Source organism: Arachis hypogaea, chromosome 6 (assembly GCF_003086295.3).
Source record: "Arachis hypogaea cultivar Tifrunner chromosome 6, arahy.Tifrunner.gnm2.J5K5, whole genome shotgun sequence".
NCBI lineage: Eukaryota > Viridiplantae > Streptophyta > Magnoliopsida > Fabales > Fabaceae > Arachis > Arachis hypogaea.
In genome coordinates, this window is record NC_092041.1 from 70,612,122 (window position 1) to 70,635,133 (window position 23,012).

The window sequence follows — 23,012 nt, forward strand, 5'->3', positions numbered from 1 at the left end:
GTGGATGGATCGATTTGATTCCTCAAGTCCTAATCAACTCCTAGAGGAATGACTAGCTTTAGAGACATTCAAATCAATTAGCAATCTCTAATTATCAATCAACAAGGAATTAGATAACTCAAGAGTCACTAATCACTCTACCAAAGCCAAGAGAACAAAATCTATACTAAAATCCAACCAAGCATTTCATCAAACACTTGGAAGGCACAAAAGAAAAGTATAGTAAATCACAACAAGAATGAATTCTAACTACAATTGAATACAAAGGATTAACAACAACAATCAAGGAAATCACAATTATCATGAATTACCTCAAATTGCATTATTGAAAGAAAACAAATGAACAACAATCTATCCGAAACAAAATGAAGAATTACAATTATTAAAGCATCTAACTAGAAAGAGGAAGAGGAGAAGATTAAGATTTGATAAAGGAGAAGTGAATTAAAGCATGAATTAAACCTAGATCTAAGAAGAGAGATTATCCTAAACCTAATCCTATTTCTAGAGAGAAGTGAGAGCTTCTCTCTCTAAAACTAACTCTAAACTAATCCTAATTATGCTATATGATAGATTGATTCTTTCCCCTCAATCCTTGATCCTTTTATTCCTTTCTATCAGTAATTGGCGCCAAAATGGGTTCAGAAAACCCTTCCAAATCGCCAGGCACGTGTTGCTTTAATGAAGTCATGTGCGGGCTTCGACGCGTGCGCGCACGATACGCGTGCGCGTCCCTGGCCGATTCTACAATGTGCGCGGGGGCGCCTTGTGCGCGTGCGCGTGCTTGGCCGAGATCAATTCTTTGTCTTTTCTACTTCTCTCCACTTGCATGCTTCCTTCCTTGCTCCTTTGATCCATGTCTAGCCTATTTCAACCTGAGATTACTAGCAAACACATCAAGGCATCTTATAGAATCAAAGAGGAATTAGAATTCATCAAAACAAGGCTTAAAAGGCATATTTTTACACTTAAGCACAAATACGGGAGAGATTACAAAACCATGCCAATTCATAGGCTAAATGCGAGAAAAGGTTATCAAAATACTCTAAATTCAATACAAGATGAACCCTAAAAATGGGGTTTATCATAGACCCTCAAGACTAGGAAAAGATGGTGTTCACTTGCCCCTTTGGAGTATTTTCTTACCAAAGAAAGTCATTTGGACTTCTTTATTTTTGGTGATTCTTTTAATTCTTGCCTTGACCAACTAGCCTTGGTCTTGAAACAGTGTCAAGAAACAAACCTCGTTTTTAACTGAGAAAAATGTCATTTTATGGTAACTTAGGGGATTATTCTTGGTCACCAGATTTCAAACAAGGGAATAGAAGTTGATAAAACCAACGTGGAAGTAATTGAAAAATTACCACCACCAACTAATGTTAAGGCAATAAGGAGTTTTTTAGGACATGCAGGATTTTACAGGATGTTTATAAAGAATTTCTCTAAGATTGCGAAACCTCTGAGCAACCTTTTGGTTGCTAACATTCCTTTTGTTTTTGATAAAGAATGCCTACATGCCTTTGAAACTTTAAAAGCGAAGCTTGTCTCTGCACCCATTATCCCCCCTCCCAACTGAGCACTACCATTTGAACTAACGTGTGATGCCAGTGATTATGCTATAGGGCCTGTCTTTGGACAAAGGTAAGATGAGCTTCTATACGTTATTTATTATGCCAGTCGTATTTTGATTGACTCACAAAAGAATTACACCACTATAGAGAAAGAACTATTGGCTGTTATTGATAGGCAAAATTGTGATTTACTCTTTTTCATAACTTGAAAAATTCTTAGCAATGGCTCCAAAAACTTGGTGCATACTATGGTTCACTCACATTCTTCACAATTTCGCACAACTAACCAGCAAGTGCACTGGGTCATCCAAGTAATAAACCTTACGTGAGTAAGGGTCGATCCCATGGAGATTGTTGGTATAAAGCAAGCTATGGTCATCTTGTAAATCTCAGTTAGGCGGATAATAAATGGTTATGGAGTTTTCGAAAATAAAGATAAATAAAGCATAAAATAAAGATAGAGATACTTATGTAATTCATTGGTAGGAATTTCAGATAAGTGTATGGAGATGCTATGTTCCTTCTGAATCTCTGTTTTCCTACTACTTTCATCCAGTCCTTCTTACTCCTTTCCATGGCAAGCTGTATGTAGGGTATCACCATTGTCAATGGCTACTTCCCATCTTCTCAGTGAAAATGGTCTAAATGCTCTGTCACAGCACGGCTAATCATCTGTCGGTTCTCGATCATGTCGGAATAGAATCCATTTATTCTTTTGCGTCTGTCACTACGCCCAACAATCACGAGTTTGAGGCTCGTCACAGTTATTCAATCCCTGAATCCTACTCAGAATACCACAGACAAGGTTTAGACTTTTCGGATTCTCAAGAATAGCCACCAAAGGGTTCTAGCTTATACCACGAAGATTCTGATTAAGGAATCCAAGAAATATTTACTCGGTCTAAGGTAAAACGGAAGTGGTTGTCAAGAACACGTTCATAAGGATGGATGATGATGAGTGTCACGGATCATCACATCCATCATGTTGAAGTGCAGCGAATATCTTAGAATAAGAATAAGCTGAATTGAATAGAAAATAGTAGTAATCGCATTAAAACTCGAGGTACAGCAGAGCTCCACACCCTTAATCTATGGTGTGTAGAAACTCCACCGTTGAAAATACATAAGTGATGATCCAGGCATGGCCGAATGACCAGCCTCCACAAAAGACATATGAATTCAAAAACAGGTAGAAAGACCCCTTGTACAATAGTAAAAAGTTCTATTTATACTAAACTAGCTACTAGGGTTTACAGAAATAAGTCTAAGTGCAGAAATCCACTTCCGAGGCCCAGTTTGGTGTGTGCTTAGGCTGAGCTTGAGCTTTACACGTGCAGAGGCTTCTCTTGGAGTTAAACGCCACGTTGTAATGTGTTTTTGGCATTTAACTCTGGTTTGTGACGTCTTTCTGGCGTTTTACTCCAGAATGCAGCATGGAACTGGCGTTGAACGCCAGTTTGCGTCGTCTAAGCTGGAACAAAGTATAGATTATTATATATTGCTGGAAATCTCTAGATGTCTACTTTCCAACGCCATTGAGAGTGTGCCAATGAGAGTTCTATAGCTCCAGAAAATCCATTTCGAGTGCAGGGAGGTCAGAATTCAACAGCATCAGCAGTCATTTTTCAGCCTGAATCATATTTTTTCTCAGGTCCCTCAATTTCAACCAGAAAATACCTGAAATCATAGAAAAATACACAAACTCATAGTAAAGTCCATAAATGAGAATTTTGCATAAAAACTAATAAAAACATCCCTAAAAGTAGCTAGATCCTACTAAAAACTACCTAAAAACAATGCCAAAAAGCGTATAAATTATCCGCTCATCACAACACCAAACTTAAATTGTTGCTTGTCCCCAGCAACTGAAAATCAAATAGGATAAAAAGAAGAGAATATATTATAAATCTCCAAATATCAATGAATATTAGTTCTAATTAGATGAGCGGGACTTGTAGCTTTTTGGTTCTGAACAGTTTTGGCATCTCACTTTATCCTTTGGAGTTTAGAATGATTGGCATCTATAAGAACTCAGAGTTCAGATAGTGTTATTGATTCTCCTAGGCTCCGTTTGGTTAATGTCTATGTCCATCAGAGTCATGGACACAGTGGTATGTGTACACCGTTTGTTTCCTGAGATATAAAATTTTAAAGACACGGTGACACACAAATGCACATAAAAGACATGTATTTAGTGTATTTCTTTCAAGCTGTGACACTAAGACACAATCCATGAGACACAGATTTTTCCAATTCTATCCCTAATTATTCTTTAAACTTCCAATCCTTTATCTTTAACACTTGAGTTGTTTTAGTTTGGGGATAAAATGGACTTTTGAATTAAATACATGTGTCTTGTGTATTATCACCAAACATATTATAAAATTTGTGTATCTTTGTGTTCATGTATATTTGTGTCTTTGTGTCTATGTCTCTATTTTTTTGAGACAACAACCAAACACTGCCCTAGTTAAGTATGTTGATTCTTGAACACAGCTACTTTTATGAGTCTTGGTCGTGGCCCTAAGCACTTTGTTTTCCAGTATTACCACTAGATACATAAATGCCACAGACACATGACTGGGTGAACCTTTTCAGATTGTGACTCAGCTTTGCTAAAGTCCCCAGTTAGAGGTATCCAGAGCTCTTAAGCACACTCTTGTTGCTTTGTATCATGACTTTAACCACTCAGTCTCAAGCTTTTTACTTGGACCTGCATGCCACAAGCACATGGTTAGGAACAGCTTGATTTAGCCACTTAGGCCTGGATTTATTTCCTTGGGCCCTCCTATCCACTGATGCTCAAAGCCTTGGATCTTTTTTACCCTTGCCTTTTGGTTTTAAGGGCTATTAGCTTTTTCTGCTTGCTTTTTCTTTTTCTTTTATATTTTTTTCCACTTTTTTTTTCAAGCTTTGTTCTTCACTGCTTTTTCTTGCTTCAAGAATCAATTTTTTTATTTTTCAGATCATCAATAACATTTCTCTTTTTCATCATTCTTTCAAGAGCCAACAATTTTAACATTCATAAACAACAAGATAAAAAATATGCACTATTCAAGCATTCATTCAGAAAACAAAAAGTATTGTCACCACATCAATATAATTAAACTAATTTCAAGGATGAATCTGAAACTCATGTACTTCTTGTTCTTTTGTATTAAAAACATTTTTCATTTAAGAAAGGTGAAGGATTCATGGAATTATTCATAGCCTTAAGACATAGACACTAGACTCTAATGATCATGAAATAAAGACACAAACATAGACAAACATGAAGCATAAAACCGAAAAACAGAGAGATAAGAACAAGGAAGTTAAGGAATGAGTCCACCTTAGTGAGGGTGGTGTCTTCTTCTTGAAGGACCAATGGTGTCTTTGAGCTCCTCTATGTCTTTTCCTTGCCTTTGTTGCTCCTCCCTCATAGCTCTTTGATCTTCTCTAATCTCATGGAGAATGATGGAGTGCTCTTGGTGCTCCACCCTCAGTTGTTCATATCATGACTCAATCCTTCTAGAGAAGTGTTGAGTTGTTCCCAATAGTTGTTTGGAGGAAAGTGCATCCCTTGAGGCATCTCAGGGATTTCTTGATGATGAGCTTCCTCATGCGTCTCTTGAGATCCATAGATAGCCTCTCTTGTTTGCTCCATCCTCTTCTTAGTGATGGGCTTGTCCTCTTCAATGAGGATGTCTCCATCTATGACAACTCCAGCTGAGTAGCATAGATGGCAAATAAGATGAGAAAAAGCTAGCCTTGCCATGGTGGAGGACTTTTCGGCTACTTTATAGAATTCAAGAGAGATGACTTCATGAACTTCTACTTCCTCTCCAATCATGATGCTATGGATCATGATAGCCCGATCCACAGTAACTTCAAAACGGTTGCTAGTGGGGATGATGGAGCATTGGATGAATTCCAACCATCCTCTAACCACAGGCTTAAGGTCCAGTCTTCTTAATTGAATCGGCTTGCCTTTTGAGTCTCTTTTCCATTGAGCTCCTTCCACACATATGTCCATGAGGACTTGGTCCAACCTTTGATCAAAGTTGACCCTTCTAGTGTAGAGGCATGCATCTTCTTGCATCATAGGCAAGTTGAATACCAACCTCACATTTTCCGGGCTGAAATCTAAGCATTTTCCCCGAACCATTGTAAGATAATTCTTTGATTCGGGTTCATACTTTGATCATGGTTCCTAGTGATCCATGCATTGGCATAAAACTCTTGAACCATTAAGATTCTGACTTGTTGAATGGGGTTGGTCAGAACTTCCCAACCTCTTCTTTGGATCTCATGTCAGATCTCCAGATACTCATTTTTCTTGAGCATGAAAGGGACCTCAGGGATCACCTTCTTCTTAGCCACAACTTTATAGAAGTGGTCTTGATGGACCTTTGAGATGAATCTCTCCATCTCCCATGACTCGGAGGTGGAAGCTTTTGTCTTCCATTTCCTCTTTCTAGAGGTTTCTCCGGCCTTAGGTGCCATAGATGGTTATGGAAAAACAAAAAACTATGCTTTTACCACACCAAACTTAGAATGTTGCTCGCCCTCGAGCAAAGAAAAGAAAGAATAGAAGAAGAATAAGAAGATATGAAAGAGAGGGAGAGGGATGTGTATTCGGCCAAGGGGGGAAGAGAGGGTTGTATTGTGTGAAAATGAAGAAGGATAGGGGGTTTATATAGTGAAGGGAGAGGGTAGTAGGTTCGGTCATTAGGGAGGGTTTGGGTGGGAAAAGGGATTTTGGATTTGAAGGTAGGTGGGGTTTATAGGGAAGAGTAGATGGATGTGAGTGGTGAAGAGGTGATGGGGAAGAGAGATCTGTAAAGATCCACCAGCTGAGTGGTTTAGAGACATCTGAGCTTTTTCTGTAAGCCCATAGTAGAAGATATCTAACTGTACCCACTCTGAAAACATTTCAGATGGGCATTTCCTTAGCATACCTCTGTACCTCTCCCAGGCATTATAAAGGGATTCATGATCCTCTTGTTTAAAGCCTTGGATGTCCAGTCTCAGCTGTGTCATCCTTTTTGGAGGGTACAATTGATTCAGGAATTTGTCTGATAACTGTCTCCATGTTTTTATACTTGCTGTGGGTTAGTTATTCAACCACCTCTTAGCTTGATCTTTTACAGCAAATGGAAACAGTAATAATCTGTAGACATCCTGATCCACCTCTTTATCATGTACTGTGTCAGCAATTTGTAAGAACTGTGCTAGAAACTTAGTAGGTTCTTCCTGTGGAAGACCAAAATACTGGCAATTTTGCTGCACCATGATAATGAGTTGAGGATTTAGCTCAAAGCTGCTTGCTTTAATGGGAGGTATACAGATGCTACTCCCATATGCAGCTGTAATGGGGTTAGCATATGACCCCAGAGTCCTTCTGGACTGCTCAATTCCATTTAGGTCTATGATGGAGAAAGGGAAATGATATGGATTCACAAGTAAAGTATAAATTTTTTTTTTAATTAGGAATGACCGAAAATAATAAAATAAAATAGAAAATAAAATAAAATAAAATTTCGAAAACTAAAAGAAAATAAAATCAAAGCAAATTGAAAACTAGATTAATTAATTAAAAAGATTTTGGAATTAGCAATTAAAAAGATATGATTAAAAATTATTTTGAAAAAGATATGATTTTGAAAATTAATGCAAAATTTTGAAGATTTAAAGGAAAATACAAAGAAGACACCAAACTTAGAAATTTTTAGAAAATCACACACAAATTTTCGAAAACCTAAAGGAAAACACAAAGAAGACACCAAACTTAGAATTTTTAAAGATCAAGAAAGGACTAAGAACATGCAAATTCGAAAAATTAAAAGAAAACAAAAGCATGCAATTGACACCAAACTTAAAATATGAAACTAAACTCAAATAAAAGACTCTAAACCAACAAAAATAAAACAGTCCTAATCTAAGCAACAAGATAAACCGTCAGTTGTCCAAACTCGAACAATCCCCGGCAACGGCGCCAAAAGCTTGGTGCACGAAATTGCAATCACACTTTTGCAATTCCGCACAACTAACCAGCAAGTGCCCTGGGTCGTCCAAGTAATACCTTACGTGAGTAAGGGTCGATCCCACGGAGATTGTCGGCTTGAAGCAAGCTATGGTTATCTTGTAACTCTTAGTCAGGATATCAATAATTCTCAGGTTTAATTGTGAAAAGTAGAAGAACATGAAATAAATACTTGTTTTGCAGTAATGGAGAACAGGTTGATGTTTTGGAGATGCTCTATCTTCTGAATATCTGCTTTCCTACTATCTTCTTCTTCATGCACGCAAGGCTCCTTCCATGGCAAGCTGTATGTAGGGTTTCACCGTTGTCAATGGCTACCTCCCATCCTCTCAGTGAAAATGTTCAACGCGCTCTGTCATAGCACGGCTATTCATCTGTCGGTTCTCGATCATGTCGGAATAGAATCCAGTGATTCTTTTGCGTCTGTCACTAACACCCCACAATCGCGAGTTTGAAGCTCATCACAGTCATTCAATCCCTGAATCCTACTCAGAATACCACAGACAAGGTTTAGACCTTCCGGATTCTCAAGAATGGCCGCCAATGGATTCTAGCTTATACCACAAAGATTCTGATTAAAGAATCCAAGAAATGTCCACTCAATCTAAGGTAGAATGGAGGTGGTTGTCAGGCACACGTTCATAGGTGAGAATGATGATGAGTGTCACAGATCATCACATTCATCAAGTTGAGGAACAAGTGATATCTTAGAATGGAAGCAAGCATGATTGAATGAAAAACAGTAGTAATTGCATTAATCCATCAAGACACAGCAGAGCTCCTCACCCCCAACCATGGGGTTTAGAGACTCATGCCGTAGAAGGTACAGTATGAAACGTGTAAAGTGTCATGAGGTAAAGATACAATGTCAAAAGGTCCTATTAATAGTGAACTAGTAACCTAGGATATACATAAATGAGTAAATGACGTAAAAATCCACTTCCGGGGTCCACTTGGTGTGTGCTTGGCCTGAGCATTGAAGCTTTCATGTGTAGAGACTTTTCCTGGAGTTAAACGCCAGCTTTTGTCCCAGTTTGGGCGTTTAACTCCAATTTTTGTGCCAGTTCCGACGTTAAACGCAGGGAATTCTGAAGCTGATTTACAACGCCGGTTTGGGCCATCAAATCTTGGGCAAAGTATGGACTACTATACATTGCTGGAAAGCCCAAGATGTCTACTTTCCAACGCAATTGAGAGCGCACCAATTGGGCTTCTGTAGCTCTAGAAAATCCACTTCGAGTGCAGGGAGGTCAGAATCCAACAGCATCTGCAGTCCTTTTTCAGCCTCTGTATCAGATTTTTGCTCAGGTCCCTCAATTTCAGCCAGAAATTACCTGAAATCACAGAAAAACACACAAACTCATAGTAAAGCCCAGAAAAGTGAATTTTAAATAAAAAATAATAAAAACATACTAAAAACTAACTAAAAAGTACTAAAAACATACTAAAAACAATGCCAAAAAGCGTATAAATTATTCGCTCATCACTCCACATGATCATTAACCTAATAAAACACAGAAGAACAATAGAAATATACATAAATAAAAATTGGGTTGCCTCCCAATAAGCGCTTCTTTAATGTCAATAGCTTGACAGTGAGCTCTCATGGAGCTTCACAGATCATCAGATCATTGTTGGGACCTCCCAACACCAAACTTAGAGTTTGAATGTGGGGGCTTCTCAACACCAAACTTAGAGTTTGGTTGTGGCCTCCCAACACCAAACTTAGAGTTTGATTGTGGGGGCTTTGTTTGACTCTGTATTGAGAGAAGCTTTTTATGCTTCCTCTTCATGGTTGCAGAGGAAGATCCTTGAGCCTTAAACACCAGGTAGTCCCCATTCAATTGAAGGACTAGCTCTCCTCTGTCAACATCAATCACAGCTCCTGCTGTGGCTAGGAAGGGTCTTCCAAGAATAATGGATTCATACTTATCCTTCCTAGTGTCTAAGATTATGAAATTAGTAGGGATGTAAAGGCCTTTAACCTTCACTAACACGTCCTCTACCAATCCATAAGCTTGTCTTATTGACTTGTCTGCCATCTCTAATGAGAATGTGGCAGCCTGTATCTCAAAAATCCCTATGTTCAACTCTATGTATTCCTTTATCCGTAGAGTACATCGAATGTACAGAAATGGCTCTAACAGAGTTTCTGTTATTCACTAATGAGCAATGGAGGTGCATCTTCCCAAGTCTCATTACCAAATAACATGGCATTCAGCTTCATGATAGCTCCTAGATGTTGAGCAACTTGCTCTTCAGTTACATCATCATCCTCTTTAGAGGAAGAATAGTTTTCAGAGCTCATAAATGGCAGAAGGAGGTTTAAAGGGATCTCTATGGTCTCTATATGAGCCTCAGATTCCTTTAGGTCCTCAATAGGGAATTCCTTCTTGTCTGGGAGACGTCCCATGAGGTCTTCCTCATTGGGATTCACGTCCTCCCCTTCCTCTCTAGGTTCGGCCATTTTGATTATGTCAATGGCCTTGCACTCTCTTTTTGGATTCTCTTCAATATTGCTTGGGAGAGTACTAGGAGGAGTTTCAGTGATTTTCTTACTCAGCTGGCCCACTTGTGCCTCCAGATTTCTGATAGATGACCTTGTTTCACTCATGAAACTTAAAGTAGCTTTAGACAGATCAGCGACTATGTTTGCTAAGCTTGAGGAGCTCTGTTCAGACTGCTCTGTCTATTGCTGAGAAGATGATGGAAAAGGCTTGTTATTGCTAAGCCTATTTCTTCCACCATTATTAAAGCCTTATTGGGGCTTTTGTTGATCCTTCCATGAGAAGTTTTGATGATTTCTCCATGAAGAATTATAGGTGTTCTCATAGGGTTGGATGCCTCTTTAGTACTGTTGGATGCATTTTGCCATCCATTCAAACTTTGAGAAATCATGTTGACTTGCTGAGTCAACATTTTGTTCTGAGCCAATATGGCATTCAAAGCATCAATTTCAAGAACTCCCTTTCTCTGAGGCATCCCATTACTCACAGAATTTCTCTCAGAAGTGTACATGAATTAGTTATTTGTAACCATGTCAATGAGTTCATGAGCTTCTGCAGGTGTTTTCTTTAGGTGAATGAATCCACCTACAGAATGGTCCAGTGACATCTTAGAGAACTCAGATAGACCATAATAGAATATATCTAAAATGGTCCACTCTGAAAGCATGTCAAAAGGACACCTTTTGGTCATCTGTTTGTATCTTTCCCAAGCTTCATAGAGGGATTCACCATCTTTTTGTTTGAAGGTCTGAACATCCACTCTAAGCTTGCTCAGCTTTTGAGGAGGAAAGAACTTAGCCAAGAAGGCCGTGACCAGCTTATCCCAAGAGTCCATGCTATCTTTGGGTTGTGAGTCCAACCATGTTCTAGCTCTGTCTCTTACAACAAAAGGGAAAAGCATGAGCCTGTAGACTTCAAGATCTACTCCATTAGTCTTAACAGTCTCACAGATCTGCAAGAATTCAGTTAAAAACTGATAGGGATCTTCTGATGGAAGTCCATGGAACTTGCAGTTCTGTTGCATTAGAGCAACTAGTTGAGGTTTCAGCTCAAAATTATTTGCTCCAATGGCATGGATTGAGATGCTTCTTCCATCAAACTTGGAAGTGGGTGTAGTATAGTCACCAAGCATCCTCCTTGCATTATTATTTACGGCTGCCATCTCCTCTTTCTTTTCAAAAATTTCTGTAAGGTTGTCTCTGGATTGTTGTAATTTAGCTTCTCTTAGTTTCCTCTTCAGAGTCCTTTTAGGTTCAGGATCTGCTTCAACAAGAATATTCTTGTCCTTGCTCCTACTCATATGAAAAAGAAGGGAACAGAAAATAATAATAGGGATCCTCTTTACCACAGTAAAAAGATTCCTTTATGTTAGTAGAAGAAAAAAAGAATAGAAGAAGGAAAAGAGGAAAATTCGAACTCATAGAGGAAGAGAGGGTTCAAATTTTAAGATGAAGAGAAAAGTGTTAGTAATTAAATAAATAAATAAATAGAAGAAGATGAGAGAGGGAGAAATTCGAAAATTGTTTTTGAAAAACAGTTAGTGATTTTTGAAAATTGAGAGAAGACATAAAATTAAAATTAAAATTTGAAACAATTAGTTAATTAAAAGAATTTTGAAAAAGAGGGAGGAAATTTTCGAAAATTAGAGAGATAAAATTAGTTAGGTGGTTTTGAAAAAGATAACAAATAAAAAAAAAGTTAATTAGTTAGTTGAAAAAGATGTGAAAATCAATTTTGAAAAGATAAGGAGTTAGAAAAGATTTTTGAAATAAATTTTGAAAAAGATATGATTTGAAAAAGATATTTTGAAAACATATGATTGAAAAAGATATTTTGGAAAAGATTTTATTTTTAAAATTAAAATTGATTACTTGACTTAACAAGAAACTAAAAGATATGACTCTTAGAATTTAAAGATTGAACCTTTCTTAACAAGAAAGTAACAAACTTCAAATTTTTTATCCAATCACATTAATTGTTAGTAAAGTTTTCGAAATTTTGAAATAAAGATAAGAAAAAGATTTTGAAAATAAATTTTAAAAATTTTCGAAAATGATAAAAAATGAAAAAGATTTGATTTTTGAAAAAGATTTTGAAAAGATAAGATATTTTTAAAATTTAAAATTTGACTTGACATATAAGAAATAGCTAATTTTAAAAATTTTTTGACTAAGTGGTGCGCGAAATTGTGAACAATACTTTTCACAACTCTCATAATCCCCGGTCATGAACCCCAAAAACTTGGTGTTCAATACCATGGCATTACACAACTTCGCACAACTAACCAGCAAGTGCACTGGGTCGTCCAAGTAATAAACCTTACGCGAGTAAGGGTCGATCCCACGGAGATTGTTAGTATGAAGCAAGCTATGGTCATCTTGTAAATCTTAGTCAGGCAAACTCAAATGTATAATGGTGATGAACGAAAATAACATAGAGATAAAGATAGAGATACTTATGTAATTCATTGGTAGGAACTTCAGATAAGCGCATGAAGATGCCTTCCCTTCCGTCTCTCTGCTTTCCTACTGTCTTCATCCAATCCTTCTTCTTCCTTTCCATGGCAAGCTTGTGTAGGGTTTCACCGTTGTCAATGGCTACCTCCCATCCTCTCAGTGAAAACGATTGCATATGCTCTGTCACAGCACGCGGAATTCAGCTGTCGGTTCTCGGTCAGGCCGGAATAGAATCCATCGATTCTTTTGCGTCTGTCACTAACGCCCCGCCCGCTAGGAATTTGAAGCACGTCACAGTCATTCAATCATTGAATCCTACTCAGAATACCACAGACAAGGTTAGACCTTCCAGATTCTCTTGAATGCTGCCATCAGTTCTTGCCTATACCACGAAGATTCCGGTTAAAGAACCCAAGAGATATTCACCCAATCGAAGGTAGAACGGAGGTGGTTGTCAGTCACACGTTCATAGGTGAGAATGATGATGAGTGTCACGGATCATCACATTCATCAAGTTGAAGAACAAGTGATATCTTAGAACAAGAACAAGCGGAATTGAATAGAAGAACAATAGTAATTGCATTAATACTCGAGGTACAGCAGAGCTCCACACCTTAATCTATGGTGTGTAGAAGCTCCACCGTTGAAAATACATAAGAACAAGGTCTAGGCATGGCCGAATGGCCAGCCTCCCAAAGTGATCAAAAGATCTAAAGAAAAGGTTCCAAAGATCCAAAGATTTCTTTTTGATACAATAGTAAAAGGTCCTACTTATAGAAAACTAGTAGCCTAAGGTTTACAGAAATGAGTAAATGACATAAAAATCCACTTCCGGGCCCACTTGGTGTGTGCTTGGGCTGAGCAATGAAGCATTTTCGTGTAGAGACTTCTCTTGGAGTTAAACGCCAGCTTTTATGCCAGTTTGGGCGTTTAACTCCCATTTTGGTGCCAGTTCCGGCGTTTAACGCTGGAATTCTTGAGGGTGACTTTGAAAGCCGGTTTGAGCCATCAAATCTTGGGCAAAGTATGGACTATCATATATTGCTGGAAAGCCCAGGATGTCTACTTTCCAACGCCGTTGAGAGCGCGCCAATTGAGCTTCTGTAGCTCCAGAAAATCCACTTCGAGTTCAGGGAGGTCAGAATCCAACAGCATCTGCAGTCCTTTTTAGTCTCTGAATCAGATTTTTGCTCAGGTCCCTCAATTTCAGCCAGAAAATACCTGAAATCACAGAAAAACACAAAAACTCATAGTAAAGTCCAGAAAAAGTGAATTTTAACTAAAAACAAATGAAAATATACTAAAAACTAACTATATCATACTAAAAACATACTAAAAATAATGCCAAAAAGCGTACAAATTATCCGCTCATCACAACACCAAACTTAAATTGTTGCTTGTCCTCAAGCAACTGAAAATCAAATAAGATAAAAAGAAGAGAATATGCAATGAATTCCAAAAACATCTATGAAGATCAGTATTAATTAGATGAGCGGGGCTTTTAGCTTTTTGCCTCTGAATAGTTTTGGCATCTCACTCTATCCTTTGAAATTCAGAATGATTGGCTTCTTTAGGAACTTAGAATCCAGATAGTGTTAATGATTCTCCTAGTAAAGTATGATGATTCTTGAACATAGCTACTTATTGAGTCTTGGCTGTGGCCCAAAGCACTCTGTCTTCCAGTATTACCACCGGATACATACATGCCACAGACACATAATTGGGTGAACCTTTTCAGATTGTGACTCAGCTTTGCTAAAGTCCCCAATTAGAGGTGTCCAGGGTTCTTAAGCACACTCTTTTTGCCTTGGATCACAACTCTTATTTCTCTATATATTTTTTTTCGTTTTTTTTTTTCGAATAGAAATGCTTTTCTTGCTTCAAGAATCATTTTTATGATTTTTCAGATCCTCAGTAACATGTCTCCTTTTTCATCATTCTTTCAAGAGCCAACATTCATGAACCACAAATTCAAGACACATATGCACTGTTTAAGCATACATTCAGAAAACAAAAATATTGCCACCACATCAAGATAATTAAACTGTTATAAAATTCAAAATTCATGCAATTCTTTCCTTTTCAATTTAAGCACGTTTTTATTTAAGAAAGGTGATGGATTCATAGGACATTCATAACTTTAAGGCATAGACACTAAGACACTAATGATCACAAGACACAAACATAGATAGACATAAGTACTAGAATTCGAAAAACAGAAGAATAAAGAACAAGGAAATCAAGAAACGGGTCCACCTTAGTGATGGCGGCTCTTTCTTCCTCTTGAAGATCCTATGGAGTGCTTGAGCTCCTCAATGTCTCTTCCTTGTCTTTGTTGCTCCTCCCTCATGATTCTTTGATCTTCTCTAATTTCATGGAGGATGATGGAGTGTTCTTGATGCTCCACCCTTAGTTGTCCCATGTTGGAACTCAATTCTCCTAGGGAGGTGTTTAGTTGCTCCCAATAGTTTTGTGGAGGAAAGTGCATCCCTTGAGGAATCTCAGGGATCTCATGATGAGTGGGGTCTCTTGTGTGCTCCATCCTCTTCTTAGTGATGGGCTTGTCCTCATCAATAGGGGTGTCTCCCTCTATGTCAACTCCAACTGAATAACAGAGGTGACAAATGAGATGAGGGAAGGCTAACCTTGCTAAGGTAGAGGACTTGTCCGCCACCTTATAGAGTTCTTGGGCTATAACCTCATGAACTCCTATTTCTTCTCCAATCATGATGCTATGAATCATGATAGCCCGGTCTATGGTAACTTCGGACCGGTTGCTAGTGGGAATGATTGAGCGTTGGATAAACTCCAACCATCCTCTAGCCACGGGTTTGAGGTCATGCCTTCTTAATTGAACCGGCTTCCCTCTTGAATCTCTCTTCCATTGGGCGCCCTCTTCACATATGACTGTCAGGACTTGGTCCAACCTTTGATCAAAGTTGACCCTTCTAGTGTAAGGATGTTCATCTCCTTGCATCATAGGCAAATTGAATGCCAACCTTACACTTTCCGGACTAAAATCCAAGTATTTCCCCCGAACCATAGTAAGATAATTCTTTGGATTCGGGTTTACACTTTGGTCATGGTTCTTGGTGATCCATGCATTGGCATAGAACTCTTGAACCATCAAGATTCCGACTTGTTGAATGGGGTTGGTAAGAACTTCCCAACCTCTTCTTCGGATCTCATGTTGGATCTCCGGATATTCACCCTTTTTGAGTGAAAAAGGGACCTCGGGGATCACCTTTTTCAAGGCCACAACTTCATAGAAGTGGTCTTGATGCACCCTTGAGATGAATCTTTCCATCTCCCATGACTCGGAGGTGGAAGCTTTTGCCTTCCCTTTCCTCTTTCTAGAGGTTTCTCCGGCCTTGGATGCCATAAATGGTTATGGAAAAACAAAAAGCAATGCTTTTACCACACCAAACTTAAAATGTTTGCTCGTCCTCGAGCAAAAGAAGAAAGAAGAGAGTAGAAGAAGAAGAAATGAGGGGAAAGGGAATGGCTATAATTTTCGGCCAAGAAGGGGAGAAGTGGTGTGTATGTTGTGTGAAAATGAAGGAGTGAAGGGGGGTTTATATAGGAGAGGGGGAAGGTAGGGTTCGGCCATTTGAGGGTGGGTTTGGGTGGGAAATTGGTTTGAATTTGAATGGTGAGGTAGGTGGGGTTTTAAGAAGGATGGATGTGAGTGGTGAAGAGAAAGATGGGATTTGATAGGTGAAGGGTTTTTGGGGAAGAGGTGTTGAGGTGATTGGTGAATGGGTGAAGAAGAGAGAGAGAGTGGTAGGGTAGGTGGGGATCCTGTGGGGTCCACAGATCCTGAGGTGTCAAGGAAAAGTCATCCCTGCACCAAATGGCAAGCAAAATCACGTTTTGTGCCATTTCTGGCGTTAAACGCCGGGCTGGTGCCCATTTCTGGCGTTTAACGCCAGCTTCTTGCCCATTTCTGGCGTTTAACGCCAGTCTGGTGCCCCTTTCTGGCGTTAAACACCCAGAATGGTGCCAGACTGGGCGTTAAACGCCCAACAACTAACCTCACTGGCGTTTAAACGCCAGTGGGTGTGTCCTCCAGGGTGTGCTGTTTTTCTTCCTGTTTTTCATTCTGTTTTTGCTTTTTTCATTGATTTTGTGACTTCTTATGATCATCAACCTACAAAAGACAAAAAATAACAAAAGAAAATAGTTAATTATAAAACATTGGGTTGCCTCCCAACAAGCGCTTCTTTAATGTCAGTAGCTTGACAGAGGACTCTCATGGAGCCTCAGAAATGCTCAGAGCTATGTTGGAACCTCCCAACACCAAACTTAGAGTTTGAATGTGGGGGTTCAACACCAAACTTAGAGTTTGGTTGTGGCCTCCCAACACCAAACTTAGAGTTTGACTGTGGGGGCTCTGTTTGGCTCTGTTTTGAGAGAAGCTATTCATGCTTCCTCTCCATGATGACAGAGGGATATCCTTGGGCCTTAAACACCAAGGATTCTTCATTCACTTGAATGATCTACTCTCCTCTATCAACATCAATCACAGCCTTTGCAGTGGCTAGGAAGGGTCTGCCAAGGATGATGGACTCATCCATGCACTTCCCAGTCTCTAGAACTATGAAATCAGTAGGGATGTAATGGTCTTCAACTTTAATCAGAACATCCTCTACAAGTCCATGGGCTTGTTTTCTTGAATTGTCTGCCATCTCTAGTGAGATTTTTGCAGCTTGCACCTCAGAGATCCCTAACTTCTCCATTACAGAGAGAGGCATGAGGTTTACACTTGACCCTAAGTCACACAAGGCCTTCTTGAAGGTCATGATGCCTATGGTACAAGGTATTGAAAACTTCCCAGGATCCTGTCTCTTTTGAGGCAGTTTCTGCCTAGACAAGTCATCCAGTTCTTTGGTGAGCAAAGGGGGTTCATCCTCCCAAGTCTCATTTCCAAATAACTTGTCATTCAGCTTCATGATTGCTCCAAGGTATTTAGCAACTTGCTCCTCAGTGACATACTCATCCTCTTCAGAGGAAGAATACTCATCAGAGCTCATGAATGGCAGAAGTAAGTCCAATGGAATCTCTATGGTCTCAGTTTGAGCCTCAGATTCCCATGGTTCCTCATTAGGGAACTCATTGGAGGCAGTGGACGCCCAGTGAGGCCTTCCTCAGTGGCGTTCACTGCCTCTTCTTCCTCCCAAAATTCGGTCATGTTGATGGCCTTGCACTCTCCTTTTGGATTTTCTTCTGTATTGCTTGGAAGAGTACTAGGTGGGAGTTCAGTAATTTTCTTGCTCAGCTGACCCACTTGTCCTTCCAAATTTCTAATGGAGGACCTTGTTTCAATCATGAAACTTTGAGTGGTTTTAATTAGATCAGAGACCATGGTTGCTAAGTTAGAGGTATTCTGCTTAGAACTCTCTGTCTGTTGCTGAGAAGATGATGGAAAAGGCTTGCTATTGCTAAACCTGTTTCTTCCACCATTACTATTATTGAAACCTTGTTAAGGTCTCTGTTAATCCTTCCATGAAAGATTTGGATGATTCCTCCATGAAGGATTATAGGTGTTTCCATAGGGTTCTCCCATGTAATTCACCTCTTCTATTGAAGGGTTCTCAGGATCATATGCTTCTTCCTCAGATGAAGCTTCCTTAGTACTGCTTGGTGCATTTTGCATTCCAGACAGACTTTGAGAAATCATATTGACTTGTTGGGTTAATATTTTATTCTGAGCCAATATGGCATTCAGAGTGTCAATCTCAAGAACTCCTTTCTTCTGACTAGTCCCATTGTTCACAGGATTTCTTTCAGAAGTATACATGAATTGGTTATTTGCAACCATTTCAATTAGTTCTTGAGCCTCAGTAGGCGTCTTCTTCAGATGAAGAGATCCTCCAGCAGAGCTATCCAAAGACATCTTGGACAGTTCAGAGAGACCATCATAGAAAATACCTATGATGCTCCATTCAGAAAGCATGTCAGAGGGACACTTTCTGATCAATTGTTTGTATCTTTCCCAAGCTTCATAGAGGGATTCTCCTTCCTTCTGTCTGAAGGTTTGGACTTCCACTCTAAGCTTACTCAATTTTTGAGGTGGAAAGAACTATGCCAAGAAGGCATTGACTAGCTTTTCCCAAGAGTCCAGGCTTTCTTTAGGTTGAGAGTCCAACCATGTTCTAGCTCTGTCTCTTACAGCAAAAGGGAATAGCATAAGTCTGTAGACCTCAGGGTCAACCCCATTAGTCTTGACAGTGTCACAGATTTGCAAGAACTCAGCTAAAAACTGATGAGGATCTTCCAGTGGAAGTCCATGGAACTTGCAATTCTGTTGCATTAGAGAAACTAATTGAGGCTTAAGCTCAAAGTTGTTTGCTCCAATGGCAGGGATAGAGATGCTTCTCCCATAGAAGTCGGGAGTAGGTGCAGTAAAGTCACCCAGCACCTTCCTTGCATTGTTGGCATTGTTGTTGTTTTCGGCTGCCATGTGTTCTTCCTCTTTGAAGAATTCGGTCAGGTCCTCTAAAGAGAGTTGTGCTTTGGCTTCTCTTAGCTTTCTCTTCAAGGTCCTTTCAGGTTCAGGATCAGCCTCAACAAGAATGCTTTTGTCTTTGCTCCTGCTCATAAGAAAGAGAAGGGAACAAGAAAATGTGGAATCCTCTATGTCACAGTATAGAGATTCCCTTAGGTGTCAGAGGAAAAGAAAGGTAGAAGACAGAAGTAGAAAATTCGAACTTATCAAAGAAGATGGAGTTCAAATTTTGCATTAAGGAATAGTGTTAGTCCATAAATAGAAGGATATGAGAAGAAGGGAAGTGATTTTCGAAAATTAAGTAAAAGATTTTGAAAACATTTTTGAAAGACACTAATTGATTTTCGAAAATGAAAGTGGAAAAGAAATCAAGTGATTTTTGAAAATAGATTTTGAAATTAAAAATCAAAAAGATTTGATTGAAAACTATTTTGAAAAAGATGTGGTTAAGAAAATATGATTGGTTTTATAAGAGATGTGATTGAGAAGATATGATTTGAAAAACATTTTAAAAAGATTTGATTTTGAAAATTAAAAACTTGACTAACAAGAAAAGATATGATTCAAACATTAAACCTTTCTCAACAGAAAAGGCAACATACTTGAAATGTTGAATCAAATCATTGATTGATAGCAAGTATTTTTAAAAATGGAAAGAAATTGATTTTGAAAAAGATTTGATTGAAAAGATTGATTTGAAAAAGATTTGATTTTGAAAAATTTTGAGAACTTGAAAAAAAATTGATTTGAAAACAGAATCTTCCCTCTTGTGCCATCCTGGCGTTAAACGCACAGAATGGTGCACATTCAGGCGTTTAACGCCCAAAACTATACCCTTTTGGGCGTTAAACGCCCAACCAGGTACCCTGGCTGGCGTTTAAACGCCAGTCTGTCCTTCTTCACTGGGCGTTTTGAACGCCCAGCTTTTTCTGTGCAATTCCTCTGCTGTATGTTCTGAATCTTCAATTCTCTGTATTATTGACTTGAGAAGACACAAATTAAAAATATTTTTGGATTTTTAATAATAAGGAATAATCAAAAATGCAACAAGAGTCAAATAACAATGCATGCAAGACACCAAACTTAGCAGTTTGTATACTACTGACACTAACAAAATGAAAATGCATATGAGACACACAAAACACTCAAGTCAATTGAATTCAAAGATCAGAGCACGAAAATTATCAAGAATTACTTGAAAATCCTTAAGACACATGACTGAATGCATGCAATTGACACTAAACTTAAGATGAGACACTAGACTCAAACAAGAAATTTTTGGATTTTATGATTTTTTTAATTTTTTTTTTGGATTTTCGAAAATTAAATGGAAAAAGTATCAAAATTCTTAATGAGAATTTCAGGAATCAGTGCAATGCTAGTCTAAGACTCCGGTCCAGGAATTAGACATGGCTTCACAGCCAGCCAAGCTCTCAAAGAAAGCTTCGGTCCAAAACACTAGACATGGCCAAAGGCCAGCCAAGCCTTAGCAGATCACTGCTCCAAAAGCAAGATTGATAAAGATCAACAAGCTCTTGTGATGATAAGTTGAAACCTCGGTCCAATGAGATTAGACATGGCTTCTCAGCCAGCCAGACTTCAACAAATCATCATGAAACTCTAGAATTCATCTTCAAGAATTTCGAAAAAAATAAATACCTAATCTAAGCAACAAGATGAACCGTCAGTTGTCCAAACTGAACAATCCTTGGCACTGATGTTACCAAAAGCTTGCTCAAAACTTGAACAATCCCCGGCAACGGCGCCAAAAACTTGGTGCGCGAAATTGTGAACAATACTTTTCACAACTCTCATAATCCCCGGTCATGAACCCCAAAAACTTGGTGTTCAATACCATGGCATTACACAACTTCGCACAACTAACCAACAAGTGCACTGGGTCGTCCAAGTAATAAACCTTACGCGAGTAAGGGTCGATCCCACGGAGATTGTTAGTATGAAGCAAGCTATGGTCATCTTGTAAATCTTAGTCAGGCAAACTCAAATGTATAATGGTGATGAACGAAAATAACATAGAGATAAAGATAGAGATACTTATGTAATTCATTAGTAGGAACTTCAGATAAGCGCATGAAGATGCCTTCCCTTCCGTCTCTCTGCTTTCCTACTGTCTTCATCCAATCCTTCTTCTTCTTTTCCATGGCAAGCTTGTGTAGGGTTTCACCGTTGTCAATGGCTACCTCCCATCCTCTCAGTGAAAACGATTGCATATGCTCTGTCACAGCACGCGGAATTCAGCTGTCGGTTCTCGGTCAGGCCGGAATAGAATCCATCGATTCTTTTGCGTCTGTCACTAACGCCCCGCCCGCTAGGAGTTTGAAGCACGTCACAGTCATTCAATCATTGAATCCTACTCAGAATACCACAGACAAGGTTAGACCTTCCGGATTCTCTTGAATGCTGCCATCAGTTCTTGCCTATACCACGAAGATTCCAGTTAAAGAACCCAAGAGATATTCACCCAATCGAAGGTAGAACGGAGGTGGTTGTCAGTCACACGTTCATAGGTGAGAATGATGATGAGTGTCACGGATCATCACATTCATCAAGTTGAAGAACAAGTGATATCTTAGAACAAGAACAAGCGGAATTGAATAGAAGAACAATAGTAATTGCATTAATACTCGAGGTACAGCAGAGCTCCACACCTTAATCTATGGTGTGTAGAAGCTCCACCGTTGAAAATACATAAGAACAAGGTCTAGGCATGGCCGAATGGCCAGCCTCCCAAAGTGATCAAAAGATCTAAAGAAAAGGTTCCAAAGATCCAAAGATTTCTTTTTGATACAATAGTAAAAGGTCCTACTTATAGAAAACTAGTAGCCTAAGGTTTACAGAAATGAGTAAATGACATAAAAATCCACTTCCGGGCCCACTTGGTGTGTGCTTGGGCTGAGCAATGAAGCATTTTCGTGTAGAGACTTCTCTTGGAGTTAAACGCCAGCTTTTATGCCAGTTTGGGCGTTTAACTCCCATTTTGGTGCCAGTTCCGGCGTTTAACGCTGGAATTCTTGAGGGTGACTTTGAACGCCAGTTTGGGCCATCAAATCTTGGGCAAAGTATGGACTATCATATATTTCTGGAAAGCCCAGGATGTCTACTTTCCAACGCCGTTGAGAGCGCGCCAATTGGGCTTCTGTAGCTCCAGAAAATCCACTTTGAGTACAGGGAGGTCAGAATCCAACAGCATCTGCAGTCCTTTTTAGTCTCTGAATCATATTTTTGCTCAGGTCCCTCAATTTCAGCCAGAAAATACCTGAAATCACAGAAAAACACACAAACTCATAGTAAAGTCCAGAAAAGTGAATTTTAACTAAAAACAAATGAAAATATACTAAAAACTAACTATATCATACTAAAAACATACTAAAAACAATGCCAAAAAGCGTACAAATTATCCGCTCATCACTAAGTCAACTCAAATTTTCGAAAATTATGAGCAAAATAAGGAAAAGATATTTTTTATTTTTGAATTTTTAATGAGGAGAGAGAAAAACACTAATATGACCCAAAACATAAAAATTTTGGATCAAACCACTTAATGCATGCAAGAACACTATGAATGTCAAGATGAACACCAAGAACACTTTGAAGATCAAGATGAACATCAAGACTTATTTTTGAAAATTTTCAAGATAAGAAAAACATGCAAGACACCAAACTTAGAAATCTTTAATGCTTAGACACTATGAATGCAAAAATGCATATGAAAAACAACAAAAGACACAAAACAAGAAAACATAAAGATCAAACAAGAAGACTTATCAAGAACAACTTGAAGATCATGAAGAACACATGCATGAATTTTCAAAAAATGCAAAAGTTTTTAAAACATGCAATTGACACCAAACTTAAAAATTGACTCTAGACTCAAACAAGAAACACAAAATATTTTTTATTTTTATAATTTTATTATTTTTTTGT

At 38.7% G+C, this 23,012-nt stretch overlaps 1 non-coding gene across 1 annotated transcript; it reads left to right on the top strand.

Moving 5' to 3' along the window:
* The first annotated feature begins 10,764 nt into the window (after window positions 1-10,764).
* On the top strand, window positions 10,765-10,872 carry LOC112700204 (small nucleolar RNA R71). Its single transcript, XR_003153118.1, has one exon. It is a non-coding gene; the product is annotated as a small nucleolar RNA R71 (small nucleolar RNA).
* Window positions 10,873-23,012: the final 12,140 nt, after the last annotated feature.